Consider the following 14,470-nt stretch of genomic DNA (forward strand, 5'->3'; position numbering starts at 1 on the left):
ACGCAAACAAACATGCGGCGGTAACAATGTTATCTAAAAATAATACGAGTATGCCATCAAATAATTTAGTCACCGGAGAATCTTAGACATTGGGACTGTTCGATTCGTGCGGCTATTTACGCTCGCGAGTGTCCGGCAGAGTGGACCCCAGCGGCCAGCAGGCGGCGCAGCGGGCGCGGGGGCGCGGGCCCCGCAGAGTTATACAACGTGTTCTGCGAGCGCAAAACCTGAAAGTGCAGTCCGGGGAACTTAACAGTAGAAATCGCTTCACAGACACTGATCTTGCTGGCTGGCGAATACCTATTTCTTTAATAAGGATCTACTCGTATATCTCTCGATTATTTATCTCAACATCCTTAATAGCACAGGGTCGTGGCTAATTAAAAAAATAATTTATTATGCAGAAGTGGAATCCTAACCGCCGAAGAAAAATCGAGAAAACGATACTCATAGTGAATTAGTGACACAATAAGATAGCACTTAACGACATCGTACCTAACTGTAGGAATGAAGCATGTTTTCACGTCCGCGATAAGTCGTCGATCGTCGGGCGGAGTGCGGCCTTCGGACGCAGCTGCTTAAACACCTTCGCCTCTGTGCGAGTGTTCAATTTGAATACACCTTGGAAGAAATGCTCAAACTTACAGTTTTTTCTATTATAACCGTACCTATTAATATTACCGGTGAAAATTACGAAAGGTTGTATGTATTGTTTGTAGCACCAAATTTTTTCATAAACTTATGGTTTTACAACTTTGATTGTCACTGTTTATTTACATAATTATCAACGACATCCAGGACACATGTGACACATCAATATTGGCTTTCTATAATAAGTATAAGGTGACCTCTGGTTCTAGCTGTTTTTCTTTCAAACACTTTTACAGGTAAGTATATCTCATCAACCTACGAGTATAGTTCACTGCTGCACATAGGACTCCTAACTTATTCTGACTTTGACTTTGTTGTTGTCGTATCCATCTGACTGCTGATACTTAGCGACATTTTCAGAAACTTAATCTCACTTCGAGAACACACTAGAAAATATACGTACCAACTACATAAAACACGGAAAAAGGTATGACGTCTACGCGACATCTGGTCTTTGCTAGAAACGTCAATGAGAACCTCCGGATCGTTACACAATCGCACTCCGATACATCGAATACTAAACAATAGTCAACCGTCAAACCGCCATAAGTTCTAAATTATTTTTACTTAAGAGTAAGATGTAAACGTCGCAATTGTACCCTACTCGTACATTCACAATACATTGCAAAAACATTTTTTTTTTTCGAATTTATTCGTTTTTATTCTTACCTGATACAAACTTTTAACTCCTAGTACGAGATACGAGACAATTAAGGCTTGCACTGTTAAAAACTTACTAGATTTAATGTAGAGCTAAGCTTTATTTCACAATTTATTTAATACAAATAAGACTGAACTATTCATTAAATTTATTTATATTTTGAATTGGAATCGTAATTGCTAGTTAATAAAAATAAATACGATAGCGAAGAAGAATACTTAAAGATAGCCACGCACGAATCAATCAACCAAACAACAAACAAGCCCATATTTAAATTAAGTATTAGCGTAGGACAGAGATAAAATTAATATCACTTAGTCAACATAACTTACATTAAAGATTGTAAATAACTTAAACTTAGTAGCGGGCATTAAAATAAACTATTGTTTACAACAAACTCATAAAACATGAGCAGACCGCACTATCGCACAAAATGAATTAGCTTTAGCCTATGATTTAAGCAAATAATAAAATTGATAATTTAGTTGAATAATACAAACTAAGATGGATCACGTTAATTCATGTATTTGTCTATCAATAACTGTGCAACGCAAAAGTTTGGCACGTACAAATTACACAGTAGGCTTAATCTTTAATTATTATACACAGATACACTATTATTAAATTAAAGATTGTTGTTTAAATAGGCTCCGTAACTAATGGACCGGTTTGGACATTTCTTTCACCATTAGAATCGTACATTACTTTACACATTAATTTAACGGAAGTTCGCACATTAATTTAACGGAATTTCCGAGCCGAGCCAGCTATTGTAAATAGGTATCAAACAGGATACGTTCAGAAATTAATACATATTGCTATTTATATAGATAAGTTAAGACAACATTTTATTGGTCGTATGAAGTTTGCCAGATCAGCTAGTAACTACACATTACCTGACGTTTAAAATGCGAAGTAGAAAAATTAAATTTCCAAAAAATATATTACATATCAGCCTTTTAGTATTTTGTCCATGAGCGTTACAGGCCGTTGATGTCTTTTGCACGCGCGAGAGTGGGGCGCGGCGGGCGCGGCGGGCGCGGCAGCGCTAGGCTTCGCGGGCGCGGGGCGTGTAAAGGTAAAGGGCAAACGAGTTGCTTTGTGTTCATTAAAGATTGCTCAAAAATACTACAGCGTTTAAATTTCAATTTGTAACAATGCATGTACTCGCATGTGTTACAGTAAAACTCATAATGGATCAACACTTTTGACTGCAAAATTCAAATAAAAGTGGTTTTGACCGATGACCTTGGTCACTGAGTTTTCTGAATAAAGAAAACTTCTGAATAAAATAACTAATTAATGACATGCGACAGAAATATGCTACATATTTTGACTGAGGTATAGATAGAGTTAGAAATTTGGCTCTACATGAAATCCGATAACTTTATCACAGTGTGAGCCAAACAGTTCGTCTTTCGGCATTTTACATGAAAATGTTTTGGTGGGATTTTCTGTCTATAAATAAAACTAGCTTTGAATGTCGATTACATACAATAAGTAAATTTAAAAAAATCACTACTATCACTATCGCATAACGTCCATAACGTATTCTCTTTTAAAAGCTGAACTTGTACAAAGCCCTGTCTAGCGTAAAATGGGCGCATAAAAACTTCTGACGGTTGGACTGGAGGCAAAAACCAGCAGTAAAAAGGTCCGCCTCGACTGCCCGCGCAGTTGAATGATTTAAAAACATTGCAAGTGGATAATTGCATTTTATTATGTACAAAAAAACGTTTCTTTGCAACCAGTGTCGATGGAGCCGTTATTAAACACTTTTGAGTTGAGACTGTTTAGGTAGCATGCATGGCAAAAGCACGGTAATAATATCATACAGTATTGTAACAAAAGTATTCTAAAAACTTTAATATAGCTGTTGAGTTTCTTGATAAATAAATAGAATAGATTTGAAAATTGGCAAATTAAATGGCTGTTATTAAAATTAATTTGCAAAAAAAAACATTAAATGAATTGAACAGCATAAAAGGTTTTGCATGCCAAAAAAAATCGGTCTACAACCCTTGATAAAAACAATTAACCAATATCAATCTGCTTCTACTTTATCATTTGTCTGCTTAATAAACAGACGAGGTGCAATATTAGCTCGCTTTTGCAAGATTGGTCAGCAGATAAAACATATTCTTTTAGCAGTTTAAAAAAGAGGTTCGTTCGTTTCCATATTAAAAGAAACGCTACGTTTCTAAATAGGATTAAGTTTGATTCGACTAGTTAGGTTTTCATCTAACTAACTTACCATAGAAAATATTTTGTCTAATTTTTAGCTTGAATATTTATGACAATCACAATGATATTGTTTTCTTACTGAAACTTTCTTTTACTGATACTTGATATTGGCGTAATTATTACAAAACTATAAAACTATTTAATTATATTTATTATGTGTGTATCTTGAATACACGCACTCCCAATAAAAAGTTTAAAATAGAATGATCTTTGTAAGAGTTGCGCCCATTTTGTGAATGGTCAGCAAAGTTTTATTGCGCTTTTTCGATGGACAAAATGTAATATCCATCTTATAATTATTTATGACTGGCTGGTTACCAACATTTTATTGATCGTACGTAGGTCGCTCAATGCAGCTTACGATATTAATCTGCTGACCAAAATAATAGTTAAGAAATATAATAGTTGTGTTTTAGCATTTGATATCATAATTGAACAGTATCTTTTAAATGCCATATAACCTAGTGTCTTCAAAACTCGGGCCAATAGATAGATAGTTTCAACCGCCTCTGTAGTCTAGTGGTAAGACCACCTGCTTCAGAAGCAGAGGTCCTGGGTTCGATTCCCAGTGGGGGCAGATTTTTCTGTTGGGTTTGGTTGGTGGTAGGGCTTGTTCTAAGTCCGCCTGGCTAGCTACCACCATCTTAACTAAGTCTGTCGCCATAACAACAATATTACAGCATTGTTGTGTTCCGGCAGTTAGAGGTAAGATAGCCAGTTCGTCCATGGTTGAGGATTCCGGGTGAAGCTCGCTCCCACCTTCGGCCTGAGCATCACTTACCATCAGGTGAGATACAGGCCAAGAGCTTCCTCGTTGTGGATAAAAAAAATATGTCTATGTTTTGAGCGCAGTGAGAGCGCTGACGTAATAGTGTATCTCGCACATCACACGTTCGCTTTATCACGTTTGTTTTCTATGTTGATATTTGCGTTTATTTGTTAAAGTGCGTTTGTGGCAAGCATCGAAGCGTCGATGTGGCGCAGGGCGGCGCGGTGTGGCGCGATAAGACGCGGCGCGGGCGCAGCACATGTGTCCGCCACACGCCCGCGTCACGTGGCACGCTACACACTTGTTTATTGCTTCATTTTACCTATACGCGGATTCCTCGTTAATGTAGTATTAACAATGTGATATGACAAGACAAAACTGTAGTCAATAATATGGACTTTAGATGAAACTAAAAGAGCATCAAGTTCTTTAGTCATTAACAAGGATTCAATAATATCGAGGATATAATATTTATTTATGTTGTTTTGTGAGTTGGTAGTTTACCCTATGTAATGAATTATTTAATCAACTGCAATTTCTAGAGATGCATTTCAGAACAGTCCAGGATTAATAGGTTTAAGTTTATAGGGGTTGTTCGAAGCGTCCATGCGTGAGTACACAGGGTCACCGCAGCCACAACACGCCGCGATAGCGTCTCTCGCCCCGCGGCCCGCGCGTCGCCAGATAACGACCGTTATCGCCGAATACGCGTTCAGATATTTGTCACTTCAATAATAATATCACCGGCATCTACTAACTAGCAACATTCATATTATATTCTTACGCGGCAAAAAGAAATTAATCAATCAGCAGAAGCATTTGCCACAACGATCGCACACATCAGACGTATGGCGTAAAGAAGAACGATCCCACCGTGAGGGGCCGTGACAAGTCTGGTGACCATTTTAGCATCAGGCGCGTATTAATAGCGCGACCGGCAACAATGCTGCGTGCAACGACTCGGCGATATGATATTTGTGTCGCGATCGCATGCGCCCGATGGGCAATAAACATTGTTTTATGCGAGGGCGAGTCGGCCCGCCCCCCGGCTTATTAATAACATTATACTCGATTAGGCATGTCCCTCCAGGCGCCCGGGGACGACTCACTGCGTTACGTCATCGCCTGAAATACGCGTGTATGAGCAGCGCCCGCGCCCGCGCCCGCCGCCGCTCCCGCGCCCGCGTGCGCGCACGCGCCGCAGCGCCGCGGCCCGACGAGGACAGAATAAAACCGGCCGCTGTTAGTGCCAAACTCGCGGTCAACGACTCCCGAAATAGATGCACAACGCGCGCACCTACCTATAGGAAATTAAGAACCGGTCCCGCCGGCGACACTCCGATACCGATAAAAATTCAATTGGAAAGCGGAATCCACCTGAGCGATTAATTTACTGCAGCTTTCACCGGCATTTATCGAGTCTCGTCCACGTAGGCGAAGTCGGGTCTCGGTAGGATGCTGCGATAGGGAGGAGGCGGCATGCGGCGGCGGCGTGCGGCGGATGCGCCGAGCCCGCGATAACCCGCTGTCCTCGCCGGGCGCAGTATCGCTGACCCCCGCCCCGGCGCGATACGGCGCGCCGGCGTGCAGCCCGGCCGCGACGCGCGCTCGACATTGGCCAATGTCACCGCTCCTGCGCCACCGACCGACGCCAGACGCCACATGAGCCTAACAGTTTTGTATCTTCAGTGTTTCTCAACTGGCAAATTATAAATTCAAATTATCTCGGCGTTGGGCAACGATTTCTAACATAATTCAAAACATAGTCGAGCGCTAGAAGCGGAAGTGATAATGTCTAATTAAGTGGCATGGAATTGAGGTTGCATCTAAATGGCCAGAAAGCAGCTCCTCGAGAGGAGAGCGCGGTGAAGGCTCGGACCTTGACCCACATCTTTATATTCGGAAAGCCAAAACTTTCCACCCGCTTATGAATAATGCACAGCATCACAGTCGAATAATCCATGTCTTCAGTGAATTCTAAACACATGCCTAGATGTGCGTGCGAGCGCCTCTACCACCTCTGACATCGTGGCATGGCGACGCCGTGGTCGCGACTACGCCGACTTCAGTTATCAAAAAATATGTCCGTTAAAAGCTTTCTTCTGATAGATAAACGAAGATAACACAATTGATTAAGGAATATTCTTAATCGAAGTGTAACAAAATAACTCGATTTTAACAATACATTATAGCATACGCAACAGGCGTTCTGCCTAGGTAAACGAGTCACAGCGCAAACAGACACTGCGCGGCCGGCCTCAGGAACATCGTGTGCGGAGTTAATGAGTTGAAAACGCGTGCTCATTGCCCGCCACGAGGAATTTTAATTAGTTAAGTGGGTTACGTGAGCGACGACGGGGAAACGCAACAGTGCGCGGATTATTTCGATAGCATCGCCTCGGAAGCGCCCGTAACGTAGCGTATACGTTACGAATATCTACATTGAGTACAAATGCAGACTGTGATTATTAGGACATGATGATTCAGAGCATTAAAGATTGTAAGTGACCGGTTTGATACTTGTTACTGATAAATAAGTAAATACTTGCCATAAAGTTTGTTAGAATAGTAAGCCCCTAGAGTCCTGTATCTATTAGTTTAGCATGTTTTATCTGCGGAAGTCAAGCCAAACATCGTGCCTCATCGAAGTCAGCGTCCGCGCGAAAGAGCATCGATACTAATAGCCGGCGGCAGGCGACACGTGTGCCGCTGCTTTCACGGGCACTTTTGGGAGGGACCGGTTGCTCGGACAGTTTATTGCTTTCAATGTGTCTTAAGTAGTAGATACATTTGGACGACAAAATAACCAGTTACCAAACGACCACAAAGGAGTTTCGAAAACGTCACTAGATTTAGGAGCCAAACAACGTCTACGATAACCAACGTGCGTTCCAATCAACGTTTAAAAACTAACGATCCCAAATATCATGCAACAACATTCGTTATTTTCCTTATTTTTACCAGTTTCGAACACGTTTCCAGTGCAAAAATAATTAATTGAGATAGTCATCATTAACAATACTTTAATTGGGTATTAATACGGAAAATAACGATTGCCATCAATGTTCAATTTACAACATAATAAGTAGGTACACGTTAAAAATATTACTTTCATGGTATCACGTGAACGAGTGATAAAATGTGATTTTCATGAAATTTACAATTAAGCCGAAAATAGCAAGTTTTAAAATCCTTATGACCAGTCGTTCACTATTTTAAAAACTATGAATTACAATGGCCACACATCGAATGAGAGCATAAACATATGGATGTGGCAGCACGAGACATATGCGCCGGCGCGGGCGCGCAGGCCGTTCGAAAGCGGCCCAGGACCGGTCCAACACATGTGACGTAATGCGCACGGCAGCAACACAGCACATCCTCGCCGGCGCCCAGCTGCGGCCCCGGGCGCGGCGCCCGCGGCGGCGGCGGCTCCCGGCCGTTACCTGCACGACGCTGGCCGAGCTCGTCCTGGGGCCTGGGCGCCGCCGTCTCCGGTAAATATAAACCGACGTCGTCCGACCGGTTCCGCGACCGGGCAGAATTCCTCTCGATGAACGTGGAGCGCGGACGACATCTTTACCTGACAGTATTAGAAAATAACTATACGACTCTAATGCTGCCCGGTAAGATGCGAACCGAAACTCCAAAGTGTGGTCGTGGTCGGTGACGGTGGACGGTGGACTGCAGACGGTGGACGACGGCGACGCGCGGGTCGACGCGGCCGAGCGCGAGGCGCGTGCAGCCGGCAGCGGCGCGCATCACGGACTGGGGCCGGCGGCGGCGCGCGGCCGCAGCGCTGCCGCCGGCGCGGTGCGTGCGCCGGAGCTGGGTGCGGCGGAGGCGGCGCCGCCGCTCGCCCGCCCCACGCCCGGCCGGCGCCTGGCGCCTCCCACCCCGCGCACCCTGCCTGCTGCTGAGGAGGTTATCGATTCCACCGATAGATCTTCCAAACGGACCAGCTCTAATCAACGTGACCCCGGTTTCGTGACATGTGTCGTATGTATGCAGTTGCTTCACAACAACCCCTACTTAAACTTGGCTGGCTGACGACAGTTGATATGCAACTTAAAATTGCAAATCAAGTACTTTTTAATGCACCTAAACTATTGTACCTACCCCAGTCCTGGATCTGTCAATAGGCCGTATAGGCCGCGGCCTAGGGGCGGCAGCGTCCTAGGGGCGGCAGATTTCAGATGACGCTTACTCGATTTCAGAAGATAAAAGTTAAATAAAGATCCAACCCCACCCTAGCCTACGGGCGGCAAAACTGTAAATCCGCCACTGACCTACCCTTTGCAAAGGATAACTTTGACTTGACTTGGTTTAAGAATATTTTGGAATTTTAATACAGGTGAATTTAGCCCAACAACGGTGTCGATATCCGACTGACTGAATCAAGATCTGAGGAGCTCACGTTCGAACCCCGCCGACTGAATCAAGATCTGAGGAGCTCACGTTCGAACCCCGCCGCGTCCCTGACTATTGCGGAGAACCCACTCGTAACACAAGCATAATGGCTGATCACAAGGATTTACCGATATTCTTTTAAAAAAAAACGCAGGCAATCATTTCTCTATTTTCATCTACTTACCTACTTCGGAATTCAGTTTTTAATTAAATTTAAAGTTGAGCCGTGAGAGAGCCGACCGGCCGGTAACCCGCTCTCGAGCTGTCCGTCAGGTTACACAGGTTACACGTGATTTTCATTTTCATTTGATATTCAACTTGGGAGCTTTTGACCACCACTTACTAGTGCATAATAATATTAATAGGCACAATACTATCAGTATCTGATCAAATAGTTTTAAAAATAGGTATGTAAGTAAGTACGCTGTCAATTTTTTTCTCTACTAATTACATAATCCCAATTCAACGATTCAAAATCGTCCAAAGTCAAACTTAAATAATGTTGAATAGCGAAGACAAGTAGAGACGGTCAAGTCCGCAGAGAGCCAGAGACACGCCACGGCACAGGTGCGGCGGCAGTGCGGCACACGTCACGGTCAGCTACCCGCTGTAAAACTTTATGACGCATGGCGGGCAGGCGTGAACCACGCGCGCGACTTCACGCAAATAATGCCAATTTTACCCAAACAATACTTTGGGTAAAGTCCTAATAAGGTTATTAAATATAATATGCAAAAATTCGTACCCTGTTAAATGTTTTACTTGAGTTACGCAATATTTTTTGTGTTCTGAAAAAAGGGCGAAGCCCTCATATCACGCACATTTCTAAATATCAAAATCTAGTTTTACGTATAATCGTTAGCTCTTAAGAGTCCAAAACAACTAAAAATACATGCAATAAAAAGCCGAACATGAAAAGACCATGTTGCACCATGAAAAACAGGCATGTTGAACCCAACGAACGAATTTAAATCTTCACGAATTATCGATACTAATAATAATTATAAAGCTGAAGTTTGTTGTTGTTTGTTGTGTGTTTGTTTGCTTGGACGCGCTAATCTCAAGAAATTAATTAATGTAATGTGTGTTAATAAAGCCTTAGGTTGTTTGCGGATTCAAAGCCTGCAACCATGCACTAGGCGGTTACTGTACGAACCTTTCTTGCCTTAATATCTACTTACCTACACGTAAATTCAGTGAAAGCCCAACACCACATTTACAAGGTGCTTTGTGCAGTTAACAACATTACGTAATAATTTCTGAAACGCTGCTAGCTAATTCATAGGTATTTACATTTTTTTAAATTGTGCAACCACAAAGTATGTTGAATTTAACATACAATACAAGGAAGTTGTATTCTCGCAACAAGCAACCGCGATGCCAATGAGAGTGGTGGCTTACAAACTAAGACGTGTGATGGGTGCATGTGGTATGGAATGAGCCTAGGTTTTCGAGAAATCAAGTAGTTATTGCTATTTGCAAAAAAGTTTGGCTTAGGTACCCTATTTCATTACGTTTTCCTCGATTTTCCCCACCGCGGCGAAAGTTTCACGAGCTTTGAATGACAAATAGATTTGTAAATATGATATTTATGTATGATATTGCTAGACGAGTCAGCGCTATAACAATGAAAAGGATTGGACCCTGTGGTATTTATTTTCCCTCGGTCCCTCACTGATGAGGATCGCTTAACCACATTAATGTTCCTCCACAGACTGTGATCGTAAGCTGTGTGGATCGCACGATGCATACTTCCACCCACCGTCTTCCTCACCACGTTTGACTTTCTCGGCGGTGCCCTACCCCAAGTAGGTACGTCTGCCTTTTATTTGTCCCAAGATATTTATGAAACTAGCGGCTGCCTGCGACTCGTTTAATTACTAATGATGTTGATAGATGGCGTTTCATGATTTGAAATTTTTTGTCCAGCGCTGTAGATTTTAACCAATGACGATAGATGGCGCTTTTTACCCACGTCTTATTTATTTATTGAAATTTGTTTTTAACCGACTTCAACAAAAGGAGGAGGTTCTCAATTCGGTTGGTATTTGTTTTACTATGTATGTACACACGGCCACACTGTTAACTATCCATTTCCGTTTTTGCTCTCGCTCTCGTCAAATGGTGATTCTTTGCGACCGAATGACATGACTGGCAATGGGCAGTTAACACTGTTGCCGATACTACACCGATTACGCCGAGATTTCTGAGCTGATTTACGTGATTCTTGTTTTCATCGATGCGGAATACTTGCCATTTGGTCCCATAAAAATTTAATTTGATTTGGTTGAGTAGTTTTTATTTTATGAGCATTTTTAGTTTTTAGTATGCTCACGTGTACACTTTGTTTTTGACAATTACATCATCTAGGTATCTTTAAGTAATCGATGTTCACCGATTACTTACAGATTTCTCGTCCGATTTGAGTGATTATTTTTTGTTCGACAGTAGATACTTGCCATTTGGTCCCCATATACAATTTAATTTAGTCGAGTTCGAACAGATTTTTTTCGGAATTGATTCCTTTGATTATCGATAACTTCGGCAGTTTTGGAGATATTTTAATGAAACTTATCTCAAACTGTAGGGTATAAAATTACGCATCTGTGTAATTCATTAAACCATTGTAAAACTAATTGGCATATGGAAAAAAATGGAAACTTGTCCATTGAAGCTGACATCTTACACAGGACAACATCTGGATTGAACAAATAAGTACGCCAACCGGAGTCCTTTTTATTTTATTAAACAAATAAAATAAAATAAAAATGTTGATAGTAAAATGCCAACTAAGACCAAAGGAAATAAGTTTAACTGCAATATCTATATAAATATACATATAAAAGGAGAAACTGACTGACTGACATATCAACGCACAGCCTAAACGGCTAAACGTAGGCACTTGAAATTTGCAAGGGACGTATCTTAGGTACCGTAGAGGTGCACTAAGAAAGGAATTCCCGAAATTCCCACGGGAACGGGAATTAGCGGGAAAATCCTTTTGTATGAAAAATGTAAACCGCTTAAGTTAGACGCTTGAAATTTGGCATGCAGGTACCTTAGTAAACTTGAAGCTTAGTTACAACAGGATATTGCAAAATTCCCACGGGCACGGGAGTTAGCGGGAAAAAACATTTGTATGAAAAAATCTAAACCGCGTAAGATAGATGAAGGGGGTAAAACGGGATCCACGCGTACGAAGTCGCGGGCGGCCGCTAGTATCTAATAAACTGCGGGTATCACAGGGAAGATATAACGTCCCTTACATGACTAACTCTCTTATCTCAGTATTGCGACATTTAGTCATATTTTTTTCAAATTATTGTTTAACGTTAAGACGTTAGCTACACACGTATCTATAAGTTGAGAACCAATGTAACATACAGATAAGTGAGTTAAAGAAAATTATAGACAATGGAAGCAGGAAAAAATTTGTAGTCCTAACTCAAATTTAATCGCCAAAAGACTGAGATAGAATAGTTAGTCATGCGAGGGACGATAATTGATGACACATATAAGTATACAGAAAAGAATGGCAGTATTAAATTTTCTGGGATAACTAGTGTTTTGATTATTATTCTAGCTTCCCTTTATATAATCAAATCTACATGTTATAAAATATGTACAGGAATGTACTTAATCAATCAAGTTTATGATATTGTGCTGAGAACTATTTCTAATTAAATAAAATAAATCCTTTAGACTTTTACCTTTCATTATTATAGATAATATTATTATGTACCTTGAAGTACCTATTATTTGAAAGCATTTTTTTACTTTAAAAAGTAGTCTAGAGAATGATAAATGAAGATAAATAATCCTAAACAACACAAAAATAAAGCTAGGTAGGTATTCACAAAATACTATAAACAAAGTTCTTGTGATGAACTCAACAACTGCGTAACAGATTTTCATGGTTTTCAATAAGCTTAGGTTTATAAATTGACAAAAATTTTGTGTAAATTGGTTGGAATATATTAGTAATTTTTGGAAGTGTCGGAAAAAAACATACCTCCTATTGACTTTCATTGCCTAGTCTCTTAAGATAATTATGTAATTATAACAAACATTTTAGTAATCTTACAGGCTATTTAAATTTATATTAATACTTTTATCAGAGTAATAAATAACAAAAAATTTACACACTCGAAAATAAATTCAATCGCGTTTCTTACACCAATGACGGGACTCATTTAATTTTACACTTCCCTAGATACTCTGATCTGATACCCATGCGAATCGGGGCAGGTCAGTGGTAGTGTAAGTAGGCATTTATTTGGTAAAAATAGTTCTGATCATTAATAGTCAAATAACTTACCTTAGTCTTTGCTTGCCCCATTATTCACCGGTATCCTCACAAGACTGCTACAGGAGTCACATTAGAACCTGGATTAAAAAGTTTTTTTTTAATTTACGATAATTTTAACATAGTAAAAGCTTAGATTAATAAAATCTAAGCGTAAAAGTAAGTTCTTAGTGTTTTACTTCAACATGCGTACCTACAACATTAAACTCACCAGAATATTCATTGAACTAAGTAGTTACATAAAGTTTGTAGGTCTTCATTAATAAAAGTGTTTTCCAGTCACCGATTTAGTCATTTAATTGCAAATTAGGCAAACTTTTTAAAAATCACCAACAGGTTCAAATTTAACCGAATCCATTTTTTTTTATTCATTTCTTATTTTCACGTCTGTCATCATGACCACAGATCCACTATAAGTTATCATCATCATGACGATCTTCTTCTTCTTTTTTGATGTTGGCAATACCCGTTGAAGTGAACTTGATTACTGCCATTGCGTACTGAGCCCCGATTACGGTAACTTTTTTAACGTCTACAATCCAGACGCGTTTCTGATTCTGCGATACGATTGGTCAAAACAGCTGATGTACGCTGTTGAACGACCAATCGTATCGCAGAATCGAGAAGCGTGTCTGGATTGTTGACGTTAAAAATTACCGTAATCGGGGCTCTGAGCATGAAGCTTAAGATAAAATGGAGGCCACACTTGGAACAAAAACTTGAGTCAAATACCTACTTATCTCTATCTTGCTCTCCGCGGGCCGACCTCTCTTTTTAGTGTGGACTGTAATATTGCTATCCCCTTAATTAAATCTCCTAGTAAATTCTTCTAAATAGCCATTTCACTAACCTAATCAGAAGTTAACCAAATAAATAATTAAATATTTGAACTATGATTATAATACCTAGTTAAATTAAAAATCACAAAATTGTCGGCCGTTTAGGCTTAATGCGTTGGCGAATCAGGGAATTACAATCCCAATTCCTGAGGAATCGGTAACATGTGTGGCAACATGGGCCCAATCCGGCCCATCATGGGCGGTTGTTTACTATTTTGTTTACTATGCAGTTATTTTCGTTTAAGATGTTTTACAGGACCCAATCATTGTTTTATCTCAAGAAATGGTGCAAAATTTTGTAGTGCGTGGTTGCGGTAGTACGTGGTGTCCCGGAAGTGACTTAAGATTCCTCGCGTAAGTGTTTATTTCGTGATTTCCAATATTTGATCATTGTAAACATATTGCTTTGTATTTTCACACTTATTATTTAATGATGGCTATGTCAAGAAATAAAGATTTTACAATAAGTTTCATTGACTTTGAGCAAATTTATATTTTTTGTTTATTTAGAAAGAGAGAGTCTGCCTACAGAGAGCGAGATAGTGATACATAGGTTGTGCTTCAAGTAGGTATTCGAATTGTGCCATTGT

At 40.4% G+C, this 14,470-nt stretch overlaps 1 long non-coding RNA gene and 1 other non-coding gene across 2 annotated transcripts in view; one reads left to right on the forward strand and one right to left on the reverse strand.

Moving 5' to 3' along the window:
* The window catches only part of LOC135072315 (uncharacterized), a 74,205-nt gene extending 60,817 nt beyond the window's left edge, over positions 1 to 13,388 (reverse strand). Inside the window, exons 1-2 of the long non-coding RNA XR_010257407.1 lie at positions 13,253 to 13,388; positions 13,054 to 13,121 (exon numbers count right to left, since the gene is read on the reverse strand). This is a non-coding gene — a long non-coding RNA (uncharacterized LOC135072315). The remainder of the gene's footprint in view (positions 1 to 13,053; positions 13,122 to 13,252) is intronic.
* On the forward strand, positions 4,062 to 4,133 carry Trnal-cag (transfer RNA leucine (anticodon CAG)). Its single transcript has one exon. It is a non-coding gene; the product is annotated as a tRNA-Leu (tRNA).
* Positions 13,389 to 14,470: the final 1,082 nt, after the last annotated feature.

This window comes from Ostrinia nubilalis, chromosome 5, assembly GCF_963855985.1.
Source record: "Ostrinia nubilalis chromosome 5, ilOstNubi1.1, whole genome shotgun sequence".
Classification (NCBI taxonomy): Eukaryota; Metazoa; Arthropoda; class Insecta; order Lepidoptera; family Crambidae; genus Ostrinia; species Ostrinia nubilalis.